The sequence below is a fragment of the Lissotriton vulgaris genome, chromosome 8, assembly GCF_964263255.1.
Source record: "Lissotriton vulgaris chromosome 8, aLisVul1.2, whole genome shotgun sequence".
Taxonomy (NCBI): Eukaryota; Metazoa; Chordata; class Amphibia; order Caudata; family Salamandridae; genus Lissotriton; species Lissotriton vulgaris.
This window is the reverse complement of record NC_141696.1, coordinates 428,474,006-428,500,773: the sequence shown is the minus strand read 5'-3', so window position 1 is coordinate 428,500,773 and position 26,768 is coordinate 428,474,006. Positions and strand designations below refer to the sequence as shown.

The following is a 26,768-nucleotide window of genomic DNA, read 5'->3' as shown; positions in this document are numbered from 1 at the left end:
GCATCAGCCCTCGTCAAGGCCCTAAGTTGTTCCTCTAGGGTTACGAGAATGGAAATGAAGCGACCGCAATACCGGGCCATGCTGAGAACACTGCGCACTTGGGCGACTGTAGATGTCGCAGAGGCATGCTTGATGGCTTGTGATTTCCAGGAGCCAACTTGCGGAGTGCACACTCCCTCTTCATAGCAGCCAAGAAGGCTATTATCAAGTGTGTCCTTCATTTAAACATTCATTGCTTTTCTCCCAGCAAACAGTATTCTGCATGCTAGGTGTTTAAATCCACAGGTACAATGTTAAAAGCCACATCTAGAAGTCCCGAAATGCAACTTGCTTTGAGTAAAGACTGCAAATTTCCCACGTTGTGGTATATGTGGCTATTTTACCTTGACATCTATAGATAGATTCATAACATGTTCCCATCATAGAACCTTACTTTGAAACAAGTGGGCGAAAATTGTGTTGGGCTGTTAAGAGTTAATTGTCTGTTTCCTGTTAAGAAGGCACATGACAAGTTGATGTCCGGTGGAATTTGCTTAAACTCTTTTCCGTCTCCCCTTCTTTGGATAACCGTCTCACCGAATAAAAACTGAACTCCCAAATCTCTGCGTCATCCATGCCAGCCTCAACCTGGTAAGTATGAAAAAGAAACAAAACAAAAGTGAAAGTACGAAGAGGGACAGACAGTCTCTGTTTAGCTGCAGGTGTTTCAGAAAGTCACTTAATATGTCGTAACTTATAAGTGATTACTTGGCAGCTCGAACTGCACACAGCGTGAAGGAAGTTAAAAGGTTATACAGAAAACCGGAATAGTGATAACAAACAGTTGAAAAAGGGGACACGAATAATAAATAAACATGTCCCGCAGCGCGAGAACGTCATGTGACCGACAGTATTTAAAGAGGCAGTGCATATCAGAGACAGCAGCAACCTAATCTGCAAGCAGCGTACCAACCAAGATGTAAATTTTACTTTCTAATTAGGTTGATGCCATGCAGGGGTTGTTCTGGAAATTCGTTTCAAGATGGGCTCTTCAGTTGTAGATTTACATGATACATACCTGACATTATTTTTGAGAAAGCAAAAAAAAAAAAATCGGCTAGTCTGGCCATCAACGTCATACATAAATGCTAACATTTTAGAACAAGAAAGTGAGAGATTTTGGAAAAAATAGTGAGAATTTATTTTACCACATTGACTTCTATCGAAGCAGAGGCAATTTCAGTCAGGGGACAGACAAAATGAGGCCATTTTGGGCTTCAAAAATCGAATCTCCCAACAGAATCGGATCTATTGGCATGCATGAAGGGGTGGGCAAAATATTCAGTTCCGCTTGTCACTACGCGTTACTCTTTAACGCGAAATTCCGCCAATTGTCGCTTGATGGATTTTTTCTCCTGCAATACTCCAAAATATGCGAGTGAGATTTGGCTTCCCCTAGCGCGATATTCTAATGCCGGCGTTTGCGAGCGGTCACGGCCAGAAGGCAGCCATTCTAGCATTTTTGATGGCCCTCAAGTAGATTTTACTTGAGCGGCAGCAAAATCAACTCCAATGGCCGCGCGCTCTTTTGTGCAATGTATGGTGCTGTTTGTGCTGATTTTCAGCGCTGCACGCGCTACCGCTGCTAAATTTAAACATGAGCAGCACGAGTCGCATATTTTGCGCTTGTTGACGGTACTCTGTGGAATCTCGTAGAGTTTTTCAGTAACTCTCCGTAATGCTGCAAAGTGAAACGCAGCGAGTTCCACCCACCCCTACAAAGCATGGGCATATCAACATAGACACTAAAGCTTTAATGTGAAAACCTAATCCAATCTGGGTGTTGTAATCTTCTTTGTTTGCATCTCTTGAAATAATCAGACTAATACACATGGTAACAATTATTTGTCTTTTAAAGGCCACGTACCGGATACTGTGCTTATGGGGAGTGAGATGGATACACTTGACTATCATGTTCACAGTTACAGGTGTACTTTTTAAACGTAACACCAGATGATCATAAGAGAACATCACTAATTTTGCAGCAATCATTGGCCCGTAGTGTTGTGTTCCTGTTCCCCAGCCCAGGAAACAATGCATGTAGACAGGCAGGTATGTAGAGGTGGTTCTTTATTCCGCAGTCAGATGCCCACAGGCTCGTGTCCCATCGTGAGTTTAGAAAAGGTCTATAGCCAAGTGACAAAATTGACAAGCATTTTTGTGGTTATATAAAGTCAATAGTTACCATAACAGAGATATAAAGTCCAACTGTATTCAAAAACATCAAACAGTAAATACTTCAGATTTTATTTTATTAGTATATAATATATGTATTCATTATTTCTTTAAAGGTACAAATATTTATATTTTTTTCTTCTCTTTTGTTTTCTTTTCTTATAATTATTTTTATATATGACAATAGTATTAACTTTTTTTCAACATTCAATTAAAATCATACTAGAAAAAGTGCACAATCAATAGACATGAAACTATACAAATTGTTGAAGGCAAAGCGGTAGGTAACACTACGCGCGTTTCGGCTCTTGAGCCTTCTTCAGGTGACCGTCTATTGCTCTATAAATTGTAAGAAAACATATATCAATAAAACTACAAGACAGACATAAAATATACAGCGGACGTAGACAAATATAAAGAATATATACAGTTATTTAGCTTTAAATCTTCATTTGAGCAGCAAAGTTAGAACATTGTTTTGTAAGTATGTCTTCTAAATATAAATATATTTAATCAAGTCTTGAATTCTGTACCTTACTAAGTATTGCCCTTTTAATTACACATTTTCATAATCTATGAGTACATAGAATGTATATCAAGAATGGACATTCATTAGGTGTAGCAGTTTTGACAATCTCCGAACATGTTGTACATAAGTCGAAAAATGACATTCTTTGAATATGGCAGGACTACGAAACAAACTACTTCCTAGATGTAGGAGAAAAACATGTTTCTAGAATATAGGAACATCACATGACATAATCAGTGAGTAACAATGGGGCTAAACGGCTACCAATTAAAATCCTAAATATTGAGGCATTCAATACATAAGCTATTAGGGAATAAGATGAAGTTAATAGAATATACTTACAACAATCGATATGGACCCAGACCTGATAAATGGCGTAGATGTAACAGGTCAGTTGCAAATAAAGGCTTCTTGATATCTATAGATGTGACATAATATGGCGCTTGTTATTATAATGGCTCAAATAGCCATGGTGGAAAAAAGTTGCGATTTACATATCAAAAACTAGTTTCTAAAGAGCCAATCCCCATGAACATAAACGGAACAGTATGTAGCATGTTGCTATACCTTTCGGACGTAGCTAGATGAAAGAGATGTTGAGGACGTATGTTGCAGCCGTAGAAAGGCGTAGTAGATATCTATCAAACAGTGAACAAATATTACTGATTCATCAGTTCATAGAGAGTAGGGAAAAACTAAAAAGTAATGTCAATTAGTTACCTAAAAATCAATAGTTATGATCCTGTCGGATATTTGTCACGATATTGACACTGAGGGTGGTATAGAAACGGCTGCCTTGACTGGAATTTTTAATGATATCTATTAGAGCAAAGCAGAAGAAAGAAAAAGAACAGATTGAGCTTCAATCTTTGATATGTGACGACTATAATAGATACAGTCTCAATGTGTATTTACCTCAACATTTGAGTTTCACTCCAAGTTATAGAAGATAACGAACGATGGTAAAATGGAAAGATCTATTGGCAGTCTGAAAACAAACCATACATAAGAATATGTATTCAATAGGTTTATCAAGGTTGAAGAACATATCTATGTATCAAAAAAGTGGATAGAAGTTACCTAAAGGTAGACTGTGAATAACTTCCCAGGAGCAAGGATCTGTGTGGTACATGATTTTCACACTTACATATCTATAGATAGAGCATATATGAGACATAATGTAACGAAAAGCTATACCGCTTTGCAGATGACCGGTAAGACAGAAAATAAGCAGCATCAATAATAGATCAAACGTTAAGAACAGGAAAGTAATGGACCTGTGGCTATTTAGAAAATAGGTAACCTATCCATAGAGTTCTATAGATATATGGCGATCTTGTGCAAAATTGATAGCATCGTATTCGCCAAGTAATTGAAAATGTGCCTATGTTTCTTTAAACACGATGTTATTAGCTAGCACCACAGAGTGCATAGTATGCAATGTGGTTGAATATAGATTTACAAAAAAATATGACATGCGGAATTAAAAAAGGGATCGCAGTGAGGCCGTATCCTATGTCTTACCTGCCGAAAATAGCAGAATGCTTATAGCTCCCGGTATCCTTAAATGACAAAAAGCCGACTGCCTACGAGCAGGAACGCTGGATACAAGCAACCGCCTCGTGAAGCGAAACCGCTTTATATAGTTCAGGTGTTAATGATAAAACTAAGGGATGAAAAATGGAAATAAAAAGCGGACTGATAGATGTGTTTCCGGTGTGTTGAATAAGTTAGGAACATAGAAAAAGAACTGTTTCCGGTATAGAAAAACGGAAATAGAGAGAGGACGTAGAATTTGTTTCCGAAAATAAGAATGATAGAAGTGGTGAAAAGACTTGCAATATCAGTGTTTAGAAAAGTGAAACGAGTAGATAATAAAACGCGAACTGAAAAGGATAAATACTTGGGTTAGTATATTTACAAATTTAGAAGGGACACTGAGTAATGCGCTTCCATAAATAAAGGAAAATGAATAATAAGTGAAACGAGTAGATAATAAAGAGCGAACTGAAGAGGATAAATACTCGTGATAGTATAATTACAAAATAGAAGGGACATTGAGTAATGTGATTCCATAGATAGAAGAACATTGAATATTAAAGGAAAAACTCATAGGGATATTGTGCATGATGTTATAATTAAAAACTTAGCACAATGCTTGGCCGTGAAGATTGAACGAAGAATATAAACCAAATAATGAGACGGAATGATTAAAACGGATCAGTCTTATTGGCTGTTCATATGAATCATATGAACCGTGTATTGGAAGATATAGTGTATTGCATATAGCAAATAATGAAGATAAAAATAATAAACTTATCTCGTGATAGTCCAGGTTGCATACAGCAGAAGCGGTTGGGCACATATACTGTGCATTAAGGTGATAAACTTGACTCTAAGGTGAAGAACCTGACGTAGGTGAAACATCATAGATAGAAATATCAGTCCACTGCATATGTCATGCGACGCTCCTCTAATCAGATAAATCCTCTTTACATACTAAGTGTAGTTTTTATCATGAGCCTTATTTCATCAGCTCCTTAAATTATTACATCCATACATGATTCTTATTGTAGTATATAAATATATTTATATTTAGTTGCATGAAAAGATGAATACAGTGAAAAATGCACAGATAAATGTACAAATAAATGTAATTTTACAAATGTTCAAGGTATTACATGTAGGTTTACAGATGTTCACAGTATTCCATAAATGTACTTCTACTATGCATTATATAATGGCTTGGTCCCAAGGGATCTCAGAATTTAATCCATTGTTAACAGTATTAAACATAAACATGTGGTATACCTCTTGTTTTTTTCTTATTTTGTCACAGCAGAGCCCTGCTGTTGGTAAGATTTTTTCCAGTATATACCAGCGTATATCATCTGGTGAATGTTGTTTCTCTAAATAATGGCATACACACATTTTCCCTCAGCAATTTTTTTGCCACCATTACTCTGTTGTTTTCATATGCTAGGTTGACTACTTGCTGGTGAACAATCTGTGGTATGACTATCCGGGTGCCTCGAAGGAATAGCTCTTGCTCCGTTTCGGACAGTTCTTCCTCCACATGTTTGAATGCAAGTATTTCTTCACTCTTTACCCCTTCGCCTTGACTGGGCTGTTGTTGATCATTTGTTTCCACTTCTGTTGCCTTGTGATTTTTTGCACAGGTTTCATTGTTTCTTGTGTCACTTCAGCCATGGAACTGGTCTGTTTTGTCTTCATTCAGTGTTAGTCCTGCTTTCTCCAGCTGACTCCATACATCCCTTGTTGTGCTTTTCATATGTGTGTCCAAACACCAGAATGTTGTTGCTGTAGTTTAGACAGTTCTTTATGGGCCTTATCACTCTCTGCACCATTTCTTGAAATATCTCAGCCAAGGATGACACCCCAAAGCTTAGGTGTTTGTAATGCTGTCTTGTGCTACTAGACACTTGAGTTCTTCCTCCACTTGCGGTTGAACTCAACAGTGATTCTGAGCCACAGGTGATTATGGCTTAGTTGATGTGAAGGTTGACTTGCTTGTCTTTCAGCTTTCCAAGCTCTCTGAAGAATACTGGGTATTCTTTCAAGATAGTGTGATGTTCTGAAAAATGATATGTCATGGCCAGGAGGCCCATGAGTGGTGCCATGACATTGCTGAGCAAGCTTGGTGCTGGAATGTGTACTCGTAGTATGTATACTTCCTCTTGCACAGACGTATCCTTGTATGTGAGCATCTCCATAAATTTGCCTAAATTTGTCACCAGGCGTTTGGCACCCCATGTGAAAACATCAACATTGGAGGGCGATAATGGGGGCTTGCTTTCCATCCTGTTGTACTCCAACGCACACATAATGTTACACGTGGCTCCACTGTCCAGTACGAAATGCGCTATATGACTTCCTACCCGAGAGCCACAGTGGTGTCTTCTGTATTTCTTTTTTGTCAATTAGCTGGATATGCTTTAAGTGCCTATCTGATGCCGCCATGCCTGTCATCAGGTATAGACGTTCACAGGACTCTTGTTCCAAAGTAGAATGAGAACCAGTGGAGGAGCTGATGTTGCGTGCTTCCATGTTCCTTGCACGGTGACTCAATGTTGTTCTCTGCCTGTCAAGCCGACCCAGTTCCGACTGGATTTTCCCACCCATGCTGACATTCGCAAAATGATTGTCACTGGTGTACTTGCCACATGTCTGTCCCAGAGCTGGGCAGGTGCAAGGTGGGGGTATGCCAGTCTGCAGCGATAGCATGTTTTCTCTAATTTCTCTCAAGATGATGGTGGTGTCTGCTTGTTGTGTCTTGTTCCAGTGTTCATGTTCTCCCATTTTCCATGTTGATGGCGTGCGCCGTGGCCCTGGTCTCTGACCATGCCATGGCCAGTATTTTGTCCAGCCTCAATGTCTCTTTTAGAATTTTCGAATTTTGTTTGAAACACAGTTGAGTGATACCCTTCAATGATACACAGCCTAATCTTTTCCTTGTTGTTGAATTTGTCAAACTCGCAAAAGGTTACAAGTTTGCTCAATTGGGTCATCAAATCGTCCAAGGATTCATACTCTCTTTGGCATGCCATGTTGAATGATTACCGTTCATAATCAACGTTCCGCTGAGGGTCGAAACTGTCAATTAGATTTTTGACTAGATCTTTGTAGGTGGTAAGCAATTCAGGTGGGAAAGTTACAAGCAAGTCTTCTACTTCATCCTGTATAAGACTGACCTGCTCATTCAAGTGATTTTTACAAGTAGCTTGCAGATAGTGTTTGAAATGCTGAATCCACTTTTCCCACTGACCGCCTTTCGTTTGAGAGTCTGAGAGATCAAAAGGCAGGGGGCGTTGAAAGACAGAGCTAGGGATGTCTTTGTTGTCATCAGTCATGGAACCAGTAGTCTGTTTACACCTACTTTGTCCCACCTTCTGAGCTGGTGTGGAGTGTTTGTCTTTTGTATTGGTCCTACGCCTCTGTTCTGCAGTGCGACCTGACCTTCAAATGGTGACCCTTATACGCATGAATGGGCACCCGACTGACTTCAAAATGGCAGCTTCAGCTGATGCATATGGAGCCCCCAACTTGCCTGACTCACTATGGTTGCTCCCATTCTATTAGGTAGATGCCTTGACTGACTTGGAGATGGCCACTGTGGAATCTCGCGAGATGTTGCAAGCTTTTCCCGGCCGTGGAGGCAGAAAGTAGTGAGCCGGCTGGTGCTCTACTGGGGCTGTATTTCTTGCTGTGGCTGCACGTTCCAGCCAGAGTATGGAGCCATGCAGGTGGGCGCTTCGTGGGAGCGATAATTGCAAGCAGGTTTCTAGCCTACTCATCGCCAGCTGTCATGTCCCCGTTCCCTGGCCCAGGAAGCATTACATGGTTACAGGCAGGTATGTAGAGGTGATTCTTTATTCCGCAGTCGGATCCCCACTGCCTCACGTCCCACTGTGTCCGTGCCCCAAATATAAGTGTCCAGTTCCTGTCTCGCATCTTACTAACCAGAAGCGGTGTCCAGTGTCCAGGACAGTGAATAGTGTATGCATGGTCCTAATGCCCTGCCACATCCCATCAGTGTGACATCTAGGGCTTGCTGAAGGTCTGTGTGGTTCCCCTGTTGTTGAAGGTTTGCCTCCACTAACAGGAGTAATAGTAGTAATGTCAAACTTCTACCAAGTCAGGGGCTTTGACTTCAAAGCAGCTCTTCTGTTCACCTCCTCTGAATAGAGTTACCACCTGGCCAGTATTTTACAGAAATGGCCAATAATTATATGTGAAGTTTGGTAAAAAAAACACATATGGTTTCAACCTATGATAGTATTATTCTCCTTTCCAAATATACATCTGAAACCTTAGTACAACAGGAAACTGCTTTAAAAGTCATTTAGAATGGTCTCAACTAATTTTAAAAAGCTTTATTTTTCTTATGCATACCCTATAAATATCTAAAAGGTGATGGACATATAAATAAGGTTCCTAACGTAGCATATTGCAGTGGCTTGTAATAGAAATTCCCTGGACTGGAATGTGGCGCTCGTGGTGATAAAGGGTTATATAATAACTCATTCGTCTGAGGAATTATTAACTCAGCCATAGATTACTCAAACTCAAGTTATATAAGACTTCCTTATAATATTTCTTGAAAAGCTACAGTGACGGCTGGTGATCTTTGAAAGTGGTAGTACATTAACACCTACCCCTGCACATGGGCAAGAGCGAGCACAACCCCTTTCAGGGCCATTCAAGATTAATTTCCTCCCCACCCAAAGAAAAAAAAGGGGATGGAATATTGATTTTTGAAGCAAGATGGTCACATAAATGTACTTAAAATCCACAGGTTCTGAATGGTTACTCATGGAATATTGCAGTACTATCATGGAGTACCAAAAGTGATTACAACTCACCTGCTCCAAATTGTTTCTGAGAATGATGCATGATGCGCACATGTCCCTAAAATATCTACGAAGACATATGAGTTGCACCAATCTTGCAGAATAGGTTCTCAGAATTTAGGTGTGATTATCAATCCAATATAAGCTTTAACCATGTTTTTACAAGTGAGAACAGTTTCCCAAACAACAGCTTGTCAGTTTATGAAAATATGCACACTGTTCTCTCAAATATAAACTTTTTATTTTCCTAAAAAATCTAAGTTCTTCCAAACAAAAGCTTTACATTTTTATGATTTGTTTTCCTGGAATGCCAAGGTTTCACTTTTAATAAATACGAATTTAGTGCGTAAACATCAAATCGAAATTTTCATCTTGTACTCAAAAGTATTCTTATGTAAAAAAATCATTAAAAGAACAATGACTTCAGTAAATGTTCTATTTCATAACAGCATGGCAGTGCACTTTTTTTTTATAACAATCAAATGAAATCTGGCCTGCTTGTCTGTTCTTTAATGTATGCTTGTTGCTTGGTAATAACAACAGGCTGCCAGTCAGAGCACAGGAAAGACTGGGGCAACCAGGTGGGCAACCTCTAAGGTAGCCACCTGGGTGCATGCCACATCACACCCAACATTAGAATCAGATCAACAATTAGTTCTCCTGTTAAAAAGAAAGGTGGTCTTTGATTGTTGCCCAGTTCAGACGTACCATACATTATATGTATTCATTATTATCTATGAGATGAACTTGGTCACCTAAAACATTTAGGGCCAGATTCCGATCTCATTCAGAAAGCAAATCGAATGACTCGTGTCTGGAATGCTTTCCATACGACTCGTGTTAGGGGAGTCCGACCGAATAAGTACGATGCATTTGAATGCACCCAGATACGATTCGATTGGACTCCCATTGACTTCAATGGGACCCTGTGTACCAAACACATACACAGGCTCCCAATGACAAAAGGGGAGGTTGGGATCATCGTGCACCCTGTGGCGGGCACCCCTTGGTGCCTGCCACACAGTGCATGGTCTGACTGGGGGGACCCAATGGTTACCCCCACGGGCATGAGTCAGAGGGCCCCAGGTGAAGGGGGGGGCCTACTATGGCCCCCAAAGACCGAATCCGGCAGCCTGTTCGATCCGGGCAAAAGGAATCATAAAGGCTGTCCGAATCGTTCATTGTACTTGCTCGCTTGGAAAACCTACTCCATAGAGCTGTACGATTCGGCTCCGGAGGGCTCTATCTCTCCGTATGCCTTCCGGAAATGATTTTGTCAGCGCTAAGGGTTCCCAGGCATCGTACTCGGTCGTTCGGAATTGGGAACGAGTCGGTCGGAAACAAGGGCTCCGGATTCGTTTAGGTAAAACCAAATCTGATTCGGAGACCTTCCAACCGAGATCGAAATCAGGCCCATAGTGTGTTTTTTGCTTTATTGTATGTTGTATGTTGTAGACGAATGAGAAGGTATGAAAGATTGTAAGGTTGGTATATTTAAGACATGTAATGTTTGTGATGTAAATTCTTGAAGTTTTTTTTTCATTTGTAAACAAAGATAGAATATAATCTTAATTTTTAAAGGGGGCGTGGCTTGGACGCCGATCCGGATGGCGGCGTGAGCCCACAGCTCCGTGCCTGATCCCTTAATAATCCTGTAATTCCTCGCTCCTGGGCGAGCACAAAGCCCAGGAACCGAGATCTGGTCACCGGGCACGCCACGGGTGACGATCGTGGGTCAGCAGGTGGCTGTAGAAGGAGGGGAGAGCGAGGAGCGGATTGCAGTGCCCCGGGACAGAAGACAAAGAGCCCAACATGGCGACCGTGCCAAGCAGAGGAGCCTGAGAGGCAGGGCGCCGAGGACCGCGACTGCGGAGCGGGGCGGGCAGCGGTCCGAGCTCACAAGCGGGCGCAGCCCAGCCTGGCTGGCTGGAGGAGAGAGACCGCGGGGGAAGTGCGGAACGGGGGCCTCCCATCACAGAGTCGTTGACTGGGTGCCCATCCCCCCACCGCTGGAGCCGGCGGCCATAGCGCCAGGGAAACGACATCTGCGGTGCTCGGGACCTTGACCAGGCGCTGAGGAGCTGGCCGCGGCGCTGCACGGAGGCAGTGAAGAGGCGGACCCGGACCGCGAAGGGTGAGGAGCGGCCGAGGGGGGAGAGCGCACGACCTGGCCGGCCGACCGTAACGGGTCGCAGAAAGGACACGGACTGGTGCAATTGGTGCGGAGCCGGCCAGGGGAGCAGGACCAAGGCGGTGAAGGAGGACCGCTGCACTGCACCGCCGGGAGGACGCACCCGAGCCCAGTGGGGGCTGTGATGCATTGAGAGCCTGAGGGGGCGCAACAGACTATTGACCCTAGCGCTTGTCGGGTCCTGGTGAGTGGGGGAAGCGCGGGCCGACGGCGCCCTTGAGTGGTGTGGACCCTGTTGGAGCGGGCTTGCGGGGAGAACCAGGGACGAGCTCGCCCTGAACGTGGTGGTGCCTTATTGAGCGGGGAGTGAGCCCTCTGGAGGGGGCGGCCATATTCGGAGCAGACGCTTGGGCCTGGGGAGTGTAAGGAAGACTCGAGGAGCAGCGCCCAGCAGCGGGTATTTTGGAATAGCCAGACAAGCAGGGGCCAGACAAGCAGGGGCCACCCAGCGGTGATACACGCAGATACCCAGATGGCCGCCACTGGCAATACCGGGAGTGCAGACGGGGGAAGCGGATCGCTGGCCATGCCGAACGCGGACGGGGGGACCCCAGCAACGCAGGAAGCGTCAGCGCAGGAACTCCGACTGAACGCGCGGCTGGATGGCATACTGGATGCGATCACGGCAACCAAAGAATCCCTACACCACGACATTGCTCAGGTGGCCACAGGATTGGGCCTGCTGAGGGCGGACCACGCAAAATTGTCCGACAAAGTTAAGAATAATGAACAACTGCTCCTGGAACTGAAACCGGCGGTGGTCACTGTGGAACGCAAATTGTCCGATGTCATGGAGAGGCTAGCGACGCTGGAGAGACGGGCGGAGGACTCCGAAAGCCGCAATAGGAGGAACAACATACGGGTGGTGGGCCTGCCAAAAAAATTTGAGGGTGACGATGCTGTGGCCTATATGGAAGACTGGTTGAAGACGGTCGTAGCCCCGGAGGGCTTATCTCCGTTCTTCTCCCTGGAGCGAGCGCACAGGGTCCCGACTCGCCCGCCCATGCAGGGGCGCCCCCCACGGCCGATGGTGATCAGACTCTTGCACTTCAAGGACCGGGACTTCCTGATACAGAGAGCACGCTCGGTGGGCCCCTTCAAAGTAGACAACAGTTCGGTCACGATCTTTCCAGATTACACGCAAGAGGTTCAGAGGAATAGGGCGTCGTTTCTGTCCGTGAAGAAAGAGCTGAGAAATGAGGGTATTCAGTATTCCCTACTCTTCCCGGCCAAACTGCGAGTGATCCTGGATGGGGCGACCCAATTCTTCTAGACCCCCGACGAGGCGTGGTCTTGGTTGGAGTTGTACCGCGCTGGCACTGATCGCCAACAAAAAGGCGAACGGGAACGACAGAAGCCGGTGCAAGTCCGGAAGTCCCAGCGCATTCGCAAGAAGAACAGACTTAAACAGGCACAGCGGGCTGCCGAGATGGCGGAGGACAGAAAGGGGGCGCTGGTGGCAACGGCGTTCATCACGGGTTCGCAGCAGGAGAAAGAACTGGAAGACTCAGACTCGGAAGTGGAGAGCAGAAAATCTGGGGAGGAACTGTCTGAGGTAGACAACGCTGTGGGACCGAAGGTCACCCCGCAGACGGCGGATGGGCTGTTCAACGAGTGACAATAGCTGAGTGGGCCTACAATGCGGCTCCTGCTGGAGCGGACTATCTGGGGTGTCTGGCGGACCAGCAGGTACTCTGATGTGACAGTAATAAGGGATCTAGGGCTTGGGGCGGGGACACAGCTTGCCCCGGGTCGGCCCGGGCCTCCCCTCATTGCCCTTAAGGCCTTCTGTGGTGACGACCACAGTATAGTGGACTGTGTGTGATGTTTTTGGTTTGGATGGGGACTGATGCTTTGTTATTGGGTCCTGTTCTGGGGAGCGGGGTTGGGAAAGTTTTTTGGGATGTTTTACGTTGGGGAGAAAGCTGCCGCGATTTGGGGGTTCAATTGATGTTGCCGAACTGGAGGGGAAATTGCAACAATGGGAACGTTACCTGATTTAAAAAGCCTTACATGGAACGTCCGTGGACTACGTACGATGTCCCGGAGAAGCAAGGTGCACGCTTACTTGGTAAGGCGAGGCATCCAGATTGCATTATTGCAGGAGACCCACCTGACCAAGCAGGAATGTGCTGCGTTGCAAAAGAGATGGCGAGGTCAGGTGTTTGTTTTTTATAAACAAGGGAACCCCACTTATTAGAACCTGGGGTGGAATGATGCTTTTTCAAAAACAGTGGTTCTGTTTGTGGCCTGATTAGGTCCGGAAGGACAAGAGTGGGTAGCGAGTATTCAATAAACGCTAAGGAGCAAAGGCTGTAGGTATAGGTAGAAACAGTTATTTATTGCGCTACTTGGATTACCTAAATTGAGAGAAGATTTTCTTTAACTATTGTATTCTCTCCAGTAAGCAACCATCAACTAAAGTATACAAATATCATCCTTGTCTGAAAATGCCTAGGCAAGTTTCAGGAAGCTCATCAGTCCTGATGATGATCTAAAGTTACATAGATCGAAACGCCGTCGACATACCCAAGGATTTTAACTCTCTCTATTGTATATAATTGTTTGTTTTAACCTTGTTTGTTGTTGTGTGACAGTCCGTTCACTTTGTTCACTTTTGTCACGTCCTGCACCATACTATTCCCCCGAGCACCTGAAAATACAGTATAAGTACAAGTATTTATGTATATTCAAAAAAGAAAAATAAATAACTGTTTCTACCTATACCTACAGCCTTTGCTCCTTAGCGTTTATTGAATACTCGCTACCCACTCTTGTCCTTCCGGACCTAATCAGGCCACAAACAGAACCACTGTTTTTGAAAAAGCGAGGTCAGGTGTTTGGCACAACATATTCGGCGTTTGCTAGAGGAGTACTGATATGGGTGAGAGCGGGAGTTCCATTTCAGGTTACGAACCAACTAGTGGACCCTGAAGGCCGATTTGTGGTAGTGGAGGGCAGGCTGTATAGCCGGGAGGTGGTGCTGAGCAGTATCTATGTCCCTAATGTGGACCAAGCTCGTTTCTTTGATAAACTCTCCGGATTAATGGCGCACTTCCTGACGGGCCCCATTATAGTGGGTGGAGACTTTAATTCCATCACGGATGTAGCACGGGATAGATCACACCCTCCGCTGGCCGACTCTCCGGTACGGAGGTTGGCCGCGCACAGGAAAGATTGGCAGGAGAGGTGGGGCCTGGTGGATGTGTGGAGGGAGCAACACCCCGAAGTTAGGGACTACTCCTTTTTTTCAGCACTGCATGCATTACATGTTAGGATAGACTCTATACTTTGTAGCGGTAGTATGGCAGCACTGATAACACATACGGAGTATCTGGCCAGGACCATCTCTGACCACAACCCCTTACTGATGACAGTACAATGGCAGCGGGTGAGGTCTGCAGTACCGACATGGAGGTTGCGCCCTGACACATTAGAGGATCCAGTGTTCAGCTCCACGGTCCAGCAGGGCATCGAGCGGTATTTTGAGGTGAATGAGGGTACGACCACCGCGAGATCGGTGGAATGGGATGCGATGAAGGTGGTGGTGAGAGGAGTATGTATGGGCAGATTTTCGAATGTCAGAACGACGGTAGTGGCAGATCTGGAAAAAGCAGAAAGTGTGCTAAGGGACCTAGAGCGGCGCAGGCCAGAGCGACCGGAGTTACAGGACAGGCTACTAGAGGCGAAAGAAGTAGTGGCAAAGGAAACGGAAAGACTGAGATGCTATGATTACAAGTTGTATCTTACCAAAGTGCACGGGGAGAGAGATAAGGTGGGCACGCTACTTGCCAAACTTGCCAACCCAGAACCTAGAGGCAACCCGATCATGAGCATTAAAACGGGGACAGGGGAAGTGGTCTATACCCAGTCTGCGGTCTTGAATCGCTTCCAATCCTACTATACGACTCTATATGAGAGCCAGTTGGGGGGAGAAGGAGTTAGGATAGATGAATACCTGGAGGCTGCTCGGCTCCCGACATTAGATGATGAGACTGCGAAGGACTTGGGCGGCCCGATAACTCTATCGGAAATTCGGGTGGCCATTAAACAGATGGCTAGGAATAAGACGCCGGGGTGGACGGCCTACCAGTGGAATTTTATGCGAAATTCATAGATATTTTGGCTCCAAGACTCTTGGTGGTATATTCAGAAGCCCAGACCTTGGGACGCCTCCCCCAATCAATGAGGGAAGCCTTAGTGGTGCCGTTGTTGAAACCAGGGAAAGATGCCACAGACGTGACTTCATATAGGCCCCTGTCCATGCTGACAGTTGATTACAAGATCTTAAGCCGTATTCTGGCGACTAGATTACTGCCACACATGACCACATTGGTCCATGAGGACCAAGCGGGGTTCATCCCCACCAGGAACACGTCCCTCAATATCCGCCGCCTGATCCGTATACTGGATGCCGCCCAAGCCCTGGACAATAGACCCGCAGTGTTGTCAGTGGATATAGAGAAAGCCTTTGATAGCCTAGAGTGGCTATATCTCGATAAGGTCCTGGAGAAGTTTGGCCTGGGGGAAGGCTTTGGCCGCTGGACGAGGGTCCTCTATGCTGATGCAACGGCCAGGGTCAGACTGGGACAGGCAATCTCGCCCGCGTATCCGGTGCGCAGAGGGACGAGGCAGGGCTGCTCGCTGTCCCCTCTCCTGTTCGCTTTGGCGATGGAACCATTGGCGGCGCAGGCGCGAACTGGAGTACTGTACCCAGGAGTATGGAGCAACGAAGGAATCCATCACATCTCGCTGTATGTGGATGATCTGCTGCTCTATTTGGAGGACACGGAAGGCGCCCTCGATGGGGCGACGGAAATGCTCTCCCGATTTGGCAGGTTGTCGGGCCTTAGGGTGAACTGGAGTAAAACCTGCATTTTCCCGCTGAAGGGGAACGTGTCGTATCCCCCTCTGACAGTAGATGTGATCTTGGAGGGCTCCTGTTTCACCTACCTGGGGGTCCGGGTTTATCATGAGGTTGCTGACCTACTGGAGGGGAACATAGGCCGTTGCATAAGGGGGTTGCGGAGCTGTATGACTTTTTGGGCCTCTCTCCCCTTGTCGGTGCAGGGCAGAGTAGCGCTGCTGAAAATGGTGGCGCTGCCGCGGTTGCTTTATTATTTCCGCACCTTACCGGTATGGATCCCTCTGAGGATTTTTAGAGAGTTGCGATCGATGGTAGTTGCCTTCCTTTGGGGCCACGGAAGACGCAGAGTGGCGCTGCAGACTTTGCATAGACCCAAGCTTGAGGGGGGGATGGCGGTCCCCGATTTTGAGCTATACTACCTAGCGGCCCAGCTCCAGATCTTGACGCAGAACGTCGCGAGAGAGTTCAGGGGCCCCAGCGAGGGACGGGGGAAAGGTATTCAGCGGCACATCCTGTCCTACATTGTAATGCAGCAGAAGCTGAGATTGGGCGATCTCACGATTGAAGAGAAAACCCTCAGGTCGTGTTGGCTTAGGAGCCTGAGGAGAGCGGGATCTGCCCGCCCATACGCTCCGGAGATCCCCATAGGAATGCTGACGGCACTGCCTCATGGAGGAGATTGGTCTCCGTTGGCGGACTGGGAAGACCTGGGATTGCAGATGGTGGGAGATCTTTATGCTGACGGGGTGCTGGTTCCCTATCGGGTGCTGCAGGACCAGTTTGGGCTTGCGGATGGGAGCTACCTCTTGCATGCCGCAGTGACAACAGTGATACAAAAACACTGGCAGGGGGGACTGGGCGAACCAGATACGACTATGGCCTGCCAGTACGTCGTGATGGCTGCGGGTACGGTAAAGGCGGTGACCTGCCTTCATTCGAGAATGCTGAACGAGGGTCTTGCACCGTTGGCCGAGCTGAAGGGAAAATGGGAGGATAGCATAGGTAAGCCCATACCAGATCCGGTTTGGGGCCACATTTGGAAGAGGACATGGAAGGGTTGTAGGAACGCCCGCTTCCAACCGGTACATTTCTTCATATTGCATAGAGCATACCTGACACCAGGGAAAATCAGACGGCACTTTCAGGTACAGGATGCAGCGTGTCCGAGATGCTTAGTGCCTGCAGTTGAGTTAGACCACATGCTGTGGGGTTGCCCGCGGTTGGGGACATACTGGGCGGAGGTGGGAGAGCTTTTGAATGCTGTCACGGAAAGGGAGGTGGACTTTGATATGGCTGCGTGCATACTGCTATGGTTCCCACACACAGCAAAGACCAAAAATACGAGCAAGTTTATTGACCTAGGACTTATTCTGGCGCAAAGGGAGATTACCTGGCACTGGAAATCCAGGGAGGGCCCGTCTGTTCGTAGATGGTCGAATGAGCTGCGAAAATGGTCCCAATGTGAGAGTGTGATTAGAATGCGGCAGGCTACGCGGACCGGTAATGAGAAGAGCCTAGAGCTTGCGAGAGCGTGGGAAATGATTGTGCAGGACCTGAATGACTATTTGACCAGGGATGAAGAGGAGGGAAGCCTGGGCGGGGCGGTTCCATGAGGCTAGGAAGGCCAAAGCTTGGCCCCGACGAGCAATTTGACATCTTTTTGGGACCCACAGATACCACCCACATCAATGGCAGCAGGGGAGGGTGGGGGGGGGGTTAGACACTGGGACACTGCAGACACACCTAAGGGGGCATCCACAACAGGGGAACCCACCAGATCACCAGCAGTCGGTGGTAGGGAGACACAGAGGGGTAGGTGGGGAATGGATGATATTAGACGCAATCGGACGATAGCTATAATAGAGAACCAGTGTAGACCTGACGGGGTGGATACTGGGGACCCAGGCATAGCATTGAGTAAAGTGCGGGAAGAGTCGGCAGTGGGGGGGGGGAGTTTTGTTAGGTAATAAAAGCAGATACATGATTGTGCTGTTGACCGGATGTCCTCACGGCCTATGGGAGGAACACCCTGATGGAAATGTTGGTGCGCCGCCCAGCCTCCGGGATGTGGGCTGAATGGCCGTGTACTATTTTACCACAATATGGTGCCTCGAGTTGTGAGAGATGACTGGTCGTTTGACCTTGAAGATTGTCTATAATTCTGCAATAAAAACAAATTAAAAAAAAAATAATAATAATCTTAATTTTTAAAAATAATAAATACATCCATTTTGATATGTATATTTATGTCTCACTGGTTTTTGTATCAGGTGCTCTCAGTATCGTTATGACATAGTGTGATTGTTGTAAATGAAAAGTTGCCTAAGAATCTTTGTATATTCATTTGCATGATCCCTGCCTTAGTAACTAATGGTTAGCAGGGAAACCCTTTGTACTTGCATTGATATGTTAACACTTCTAGTTGTGTGTGCTCAGTGCGTGCATGCTGCTCCACTGCAAAGCTTTATTGTACACAATAACAACCCGCAGCCATCTTGTGTCACAAATTACTCTCCTTGAATGCTTTCAGTGTATTCAATTGAAATGCCGCAGCTTGGGTGGTGGGGGTTGTACTACTAAATCTTGACCCCCAGAACATCGTGGTACAAGAATATTGAGGACAGAATATTGAGGTACAATATATTGAAAGGTAAGTGCAAATAGGGAAGCATAGATCTACCATTCCCAACTCAACATCTTCGATGCTTGCGTACATACATATATGTGGAGCTAAGTATAAAAAAATCTATATTTGCTTGCCTGTCGATATTTTGGATTTTATATTTTGTCCTCCATATTCTTTGTCATCAATATTCTGGTTTCGATATTCAGGCTATTCACCCTTTGGAACAGCCTATCCATGCACAACATACGCAAAAGCACTGTCCACATCTGTGCCACGCGGATAGTCCTCCACCCCTTTCGACAGATAAATTGAGGCACTTTACCGTATCTACTTCTGTCTGGTCATATTTCTGAAATCTTCGTAGTGAACAAATACTGCTGTGGAATTAGACAGGAAAAACACAATATTATAAGAGTCTGTGCCTATTCCCATAATTTTAGCAAAATTGCTAGATATAGTTGGGAAATGGCTGTTGCAGCAGCATGACTGTTCTGTACTCCCTTGAGTTCCCAACCACAAAAAACATCCTACAGACACTAAACAGAATTAGCCTATCTTTCTTCAAGGCCGGAGTCCATTATATATTTTGAAATGGGACTTGTGCCAAAGTCAACTCTCCTACATTCAAAGAAAAACTGTCCCAAACGTCCTTTCGTAGATTAGCGTTTAGTCAGTGGATGATTTAAAAAATATATATATATAATAATAAATAAGTGCAAGGTTCCAAGATGTTCTTAGGAGCCCACCGCAGGGTTTTTGAATATCAAGGCTACCTACTTTTAATTGTACCTCATGCCTCTTTCTTCTAACACCCTACCATGTGTGTTTCAAGTAATTCTTGCAGGGTCTTTTTCTGTCCTGCTCTGTTCCTTTTGACTGTTTTCCTATGCTTGTCTTTCTCCTTCTTACTCCAATTTTAATTTTTCTCTATCTTGTTTAATAGCTTCAACGTCTGATAATGAAAAGCAGGACCTTCTCCTCAAAATAAGTGCTGGTGCCCACCACTGGCAGCCACCGGCACAAATTAAGCACTCCCTGTTAGGTGGCTGTGCTGTATTTGTCAGTTCTGGCCTCTTTGATGATCATAAGCCTGAAGTAATGTTTTAAATCTTCTTGACTTGAAACCGGTTTGCAAGGCCGAGATGGAAGGGTTGCACACCATCTAAGCTCGAGCTCCAAGTAGTTCCAGATAAGGAGCCTACATTTTTATGTGGTTTCTTTCCAGGTAAGATATAAATACAGTCTACTATAGTTTTACAAGTGTAGTATTCTTCTTAAACTGTATTCCTTAGCAAGTCAAACATTGGTAAAGCGTGACCTTGCCTAGAGTTTAAATTATTTTTGCCTTGGCTTGCCATCCATTAAAGGATAAAAGGGAGCGGTGGTCGTATTTAAACTTTACTGCACGTAAGTGCCTGTTTAAACACTTTTTTTACGATATGGTGGTTGAGTTTTTTAACCTTGACTGCGGTTGAATATTATTCCCCGTCTTTGGACATTTGTGTTGTTTTCCTGCTACAGAAAAGCTGTTTTTTACGGAGATTTGCAAGCTTAAATCGAGATAGGAATGTTTTAGTTCACATACAAAAGCCAATTATTGACTTAAGTGCGAGCACATGACAGTGTTAATAAAAGTTAGTTAATAAAATCGGTAATGCCAACAATCTTGTTCCAAGGTCCTGTTGACGGAACAATAAATGCGTACCTGTATATTCCAGTTACTAGTCACCTGAAATACCTGTAAGCCAGAAAGTATGGCACAAAGTTCTGCAAATGAAAACTCCATAAAATGTTTAAAGAAATCCAGATAGGCATGTTTACAATGATCATTTGGCATAAGCCACTGAGTTTTCCCATGATACCAGACTGACCTCCTAGTTCCTTTTCTCCCAGCTAATTCCATTTCACATTAACCAATATCCTGACTCTTGGTTTCTGGAGTGCAGTGGATTGGACTAATGGCCAACTCAGCAGTGAGGCAGCAGTCCAGGGGGAGAAGCCTGCAAGTTGTGTAAAGCTCATTGAGACAGAGGTAAATTATTCACAGGAAAGGCACCAGGTAAAATATTAAAGATGCCTTTGATTGACATTAACATGAGTGTAGAAGGTAACAAGCGGTCTGCAATGTTGCTGTAATCTGGAAACTGGATAGACTGAGTATTAAGGGCTGAATTCACAAAAACATTAGGAGAACTGTGCATTGCAGATTTTTGTCTGCACTCTGCCTAAATATTCAAATTTTTCTAAATTCACAAAAGCCTAGTGAGGGCACCAGCCTTTTCAGCTATACCCAACGGTTAAATTGCATAAAAAAGTATGGGAGGGAGTCAGACATACACTGTCTTCTCCTGTAGCATGCACCAGTCTATGTAGCTAGGGGGTGCCCGAAGAAATGGATTGATATCTGGTCTAATTGGAACGAATATAGGGGTCACATCTGCGAACCCCACCTGATTGCCCGGGCCGACGAACCACTCGCACTTCTAAATGTACATTAAAGAATTGTAAGGAACAATGTTGAAGGTACCCAACCCCTTACCCATAATTGTTTTTCCAGGTACGATTATATATCCTGCACTGTATAACTGTGATGTACACCACTGTTTGCTGAAAAGTTAATAAAAATATTTATAAAAAAAAAAAAGTATGGGAACTGTGATACTGAGCACATGTGGGGACGGGGTCAATGCATGGACGTCGATTCATCAAAATGTCAGTGGTAGCTGAAGTACAATGTGACACCCATCAGATGGCACAGGAAATTACATCACCTGCCTTCTGACCCACCCGATGATGTCACAAAAAGTGACATCGCAAATCATTTGACCTCATGACATCACAGGAAGTGATATCCTGTGACCTTTGGACCTCATGAAATCAAAGGAAGCAACATTGCATAACCTTTGACTTGGTGCTATCACAGGAAGTGATACATCTAACGTTTGCTTACTTACATCACACACAGAGGCTGGAAAATCTCTACAGATACAAAAGAATTACCCTATAAACAGACATACTTCAAATCCTATTTCAAATGCAGATACATACATTGTTTCAGACAGTATCTTCAGATATACAATTAAGATAATGCAGCATTGATAAAGAACCTATCAAATAGTGTACAACAATGAAAAATACGCTAGTCAAGTAGAAATCAGCCATTATCAATATCAAATAACTTATAAAATGAGAATGTTGATGGGCCTATAATGTTCAAAACAAGTTCACTTTATCATTTACTTTAGAAACTAAGAGTATCATGTAATTAAATCTCAGTCTTAGAAGACAAGAACTCAGGAACATGAATTACGGACGGAAGCTAACTTGGCTAGAAGAGAAAATAAACATTTGGGCTAAACTCCCTATATCTCTAGCTGGAAGAATAGCTGATGATTGAATTGATGTGGGCGGGAAAGCAAGCTATGATATCCTGGGAAATGCTTATGTTCTCTCTTTCGCAAGGTGGAATGGGCGCTCCAGATATTTCGCTTTATGCTTATTGAGCTCAGGCACCATTTCTGTATCACTGGATCCATCCTACGCCTTTCCACCCCCACCTAGCAGTTGAAGCGTACAGGGATGCTCCACTACCCTTAAAGATGGCCATTTACCAAAAGCCCAGACGTAATAACTCAGACGTAAACACAAACAAAACACTGCGCTGGACCTGGGACAAATTGCGCACTGGAGTGAAGCACCCAATCCTATTGTGAAAAATAAATACAAACTTGGTGAACATTATCGGCGCCATCTTGCCCCCTTTTCCAAGCCCATTCGTGCGCGTAAGCGGCAGCCATTTTGAGCACCATGGCCTCCCTGCCCCTCGCTGATAGCCAGCGCGTCTCTCTCTCTCTTAACCTCGCAAGCATTCCCCCGCACGCTGGCAACCCCCGCTCTCTCATGCCCTGGGTCATAAACCCCTCTTCAGCGCAGCTTCACCACGGAATCCCATCCTGTTCCCAGCGCGACACCTCCCTTCACTCCTTTCATGGCCTCAAACCCTTTTGATGCAAACCCCCTTTTTCTGTGTCCCCGTTTGTCTTCCCGGTTCCCAGGCCGCCACCTGGCTCTGCGGATACTGTTTATTACCCCGTACAGTAGGAAGTTTCCCCTCCCCATCAAAAGACCCTCGAGCCGATCAAAGCCCCCACCCCATGAGATCCGATCAACCCCATGCATTCCGTGAATCGGCGGAATGCCCTGCTGTGCGACAACCATCACCCGTTGTGACCGGGGTGGGGAATCCAACTGTAAATGTGTGTGGGAACGGGCCTGCAGGGGAGATTCCGAGGATGTTCTTTCTAATACTAAAGTGTTGCAAGAATGTGTTATGTGCAATAAAGGTCATAAACCCTAGTATAAGAGGCCAGGCCTCAGAGATGTGGTTAGAGCACCTCGTGACGATACTTGCTGTCTGAATTGATGTGTTCTCCTCCGGAGAGAATAAAATCCTCGTTTCCCGCCTTCCAGTCTCCAGCGCCTGCTTCTTCATTGATTAATATTGGTGGGTCATAGAGGCGATACCGCCGGGCAACATAAAAGGGTCTTTGGTTACCGGTTGTCTTTGGAACCCTTTTTAACAATTGGCGTCCCAAACGTGGGGCCCATCAGCGACTCGTGGATCCAGTGGGAGAGGTCCCGACGACAGAGTGAACGACTGCAACGATCGGAAGGTACCCTGTCCGATAGACCCTCGTCTGACAGCCGATCATCCGAACTTCACTGGTTCCGAACAGACCTCTCTCGAGTGATCTACGGTCCTGACTGGGAACCATCAGGAGTGCCACAAGAATTACGAAGAGAAGAGGACGATCGGGCGCTGGATTCGGAAGACGAGAAACTGTCCATGCGGTCCGGGTAAGGTCGTGTAAACACGACGAATTGCGAAAGTGATAGATAGTTGAAAGTGATTGATAATTGTTGAGAAAATACTAGTATTACTTTGTGTTAATTTATTGGAGATTCACTGTCTACAAACGGAGAAACAACAGGCTCTCCCTTTATAAACAGCGAAGGATAGGTACGCACCCGTCGGACCTATCTTTCTCCCCCACTGAACAATTGCCCCTTCCCCCCATTGATTAACTGTTATAGATTGTTTTCTGGAGATTCTCTGTCTGCAAACAGGGAAAAATAGGCCCCCTCTTTGCAGATAGTGAAAGGGTAGGTGACGCGAACCTTAGCGAGCCTACTTATTCTCCCCATTGACCATATTGATTTTTTATTTTTGGCCTAACATTGATTGATTGCTCAGAATTGGTTTATGAGGTATTCACTACGTGCAAACAACGTAGAATAGAAATATTCTGTCTAGTCTTTGCGCGCAGTGATAAGATAGGTAGTGCTGACTATTATCCCATTGTGATCCGTCATGCCTGTCTTCTCCCCACTGGTTAGTAGCCTGTTTTACCCGGACCGCTTATTAGAGATGAACCATCCGGCTCCGCTGGAGGGCACCCCTAATAAGGACATGTTCATGAAGCATGGATTAATTGCTATAGCCTATAGTGAGCTGTGGCATAAATATACGAAAAAGGATCGAGAAAGACAGTGGCCACTGAGAGGATCCTTTGATCTCGACAAGATAGAAACAGTAGAAATAGCCCTTCGTAGGAATGAAACAACACCTATTATGCTCGATAGTCTCGGTATGTGGCGCAAAGAAGCCACGCGACGAAGGGAAGGCGACGAATTCAGAAAAGGTGAGGGGACACGACGGACAACCCTCCAAACGTCTAGTAGGCAAAGGGAAGGGCCAGCGATGGCACAGTCCCGAGGAGTAGACATGAAAAGCGAACGGTGTAAAGGGATGTGCCGACAAGCCAACCCCGGAACACAACGACCCGAAGGTAATCCCCCGACATTACGCACAGGACGGACAGATTTAAAACAAAACCAATGTGCTTTCTGTAAATGTCTTGGACACTGGAAAGCCCAATGCCCGACTCTGCAAAGCATAGGTAAGAATGGAGGGTTGACAGAAAGGACGGACCGACAGAAAGGAAAAGGACGTGAGATAAAAACCAATCAGACTAGTGCAGACAGAACAGACAGGACCACCCCGTTTGATTATGCTCGATGGCACAGATTTCGTCAGACCAATTTTAACGACATGTTAGAGTTCTGGGACTGATTGCTCTCTGTTGCTCCCCCACTCTGAAAAACAAACACAACTGCAGGTCAGTGTAAACAACCCCCCGTTAGAGAAAAGACTCAAGAAAGCCAAGCGTCTATTATATAACTCAGGATTTAATTACGGTAAAACACACAACCAACAGTAAATAGAATAACTAGTAGAACTCTCTAGAAAACAAACTTTACTAATAGGAAAAATACAAAACATATTATGCTCACTCCGGAAGTCTTCCAATGTAACAGTTTGATGGTCCCGCCCATCCGAAACACATAGCACGTGTGGGGCGGGGCCTGCCAGCAACCATGAGCCCAAAAAGAGATTGCTGGCGAGAAGGTACTGGAGACCCCACACAGCGGGCAATGAAATGGTCTTCCCATATTGCCCTTCCAGGGATGGCGTCCCCCGGACCGCGAGTAGGGAGGGGGCGGATGAAAGTGACCCCCTCCCTTGTGTCTCCTGGTCCGGCCATCACGAATTCCTCCATCGAACGGATGCAGGGTGGGCAGGGAGGAAGAGGCGACGCGGACGAGCCTCTTCCACCTCCACAGGTAGGAGGCTTCCCTGCCCTGGCCCGACGCCGATGTCCTCCAGCCGGGCGACGGCCATATTTCCGCAACACAGGACACACAATGCCCGACTCGTATATTTTCTCAGTACAGGATGTACAAGACCCGGCTGGTATACTTGCGTAGTACAGGACACACAATGTCCGACGGGCATATTTACGGAGCACCGGATGTACAGTGGTCCCCCAAGAGTCGGAATCAGGGGTGTAGGGTGGTCATCATGTGCGCCCCTGATTCCAAGGGACGGTGTAGGATGCGCCGGGAGAGGGAGACAGCACGGGTGAGACTCCCTCACCTCCCCAGATGAAGGCTCCACTGCTGCACCCTGGCGCCCCGAACCAAAATGTCCTGCTCCAGCAGCATGATGCTCTATCTTTCGCCATCACAAGAAGTTTCTTCCACTCCTGATGGATACGGCAAAGGTGGCTGCCACAGGGTCTCAAAATGGCGTCTGGGCCCTCGAAAGGCGGGTCTAGGCCGCTGGAGTAACTTTGTCTGAAATTGCAACTCGGGCACTCGCCCACCTGGGCGCAAGCCCCCACCATCGACAAACATCCCCTCGACTTTGAAGATTCTACCAAAGTCCCAAGAGCCCTCGGCCCCTTCAAGCTTCCGGTGAGGAACAGTTGCATTTATCTCAAATGAAATAGCCACGGCACAGCAACAAGATGGCGGTGCTCTCGTGTCTGCATCAGCTTCCATCTGAACCACCCAGGAACATTATGGGCTAACGAACTCGAGCAAGTTCCGGCTGAACATCAACATGACCCGGTAAGAGAGACTTTACCCCCTCCCTCTCTTGATTGACGGTCCACACCACCAGCCCCTTTGTTAGCACAGTTTTCTTTTGGACTACCGAAAGGGACTCTGGTCCAACCGCCAATTGTCGGGGATATTTTGCCCCTGATGCTACTTCCGGACTAAACCGGCCTCGCCCAAAATGGCGCTGGTATCAATGGAAACTAACGGATGCCTCGTGGTGTTCCTTAGCTAATGAAACTTGATGTACTAAGATATATATGTATATATATGAACCATTGCGCACTCGATGTTAAACGGAGGAGGGTTCACTTGGCAAACATTTAAGAAGGATTCCGTAAAATGTTGATTTCAATGAACAAATTATTTTTGATATTCGTAGTAACTGATACATAACGCCGCTTACGATGCACACCCGCGGTGTACATCTTGGAAATGTGATTATGATGAGCTTGACTGTGTTTCCATTTATGAACTGAAATGCCCCTGATTCCTTCGTCACGCAATGA

The 26,768-nt window shown here is 45.8% G+C and overlaps 1 protein-coding gene across 1 annotated transcript in view; it reads left to right on the top strand.

The window, feature by feature from the left end:
• The first annotated feature begins 494 nt into the window (after positions 1–494).
• Positions 495–26,768, top strand: part of RGN (regucalcin) — a 120,498-nt gene continuing 94,224 nt past the window's right edge. Inside the window, exon 1 of the mRNA XM_086934200.1 lies at positions 495–630. The gene's annotated coding sequence lies outside the window, so the exon portion shown is untranslated. The remainder of the gene's footprint in view (positions 631–26,768) is intronic.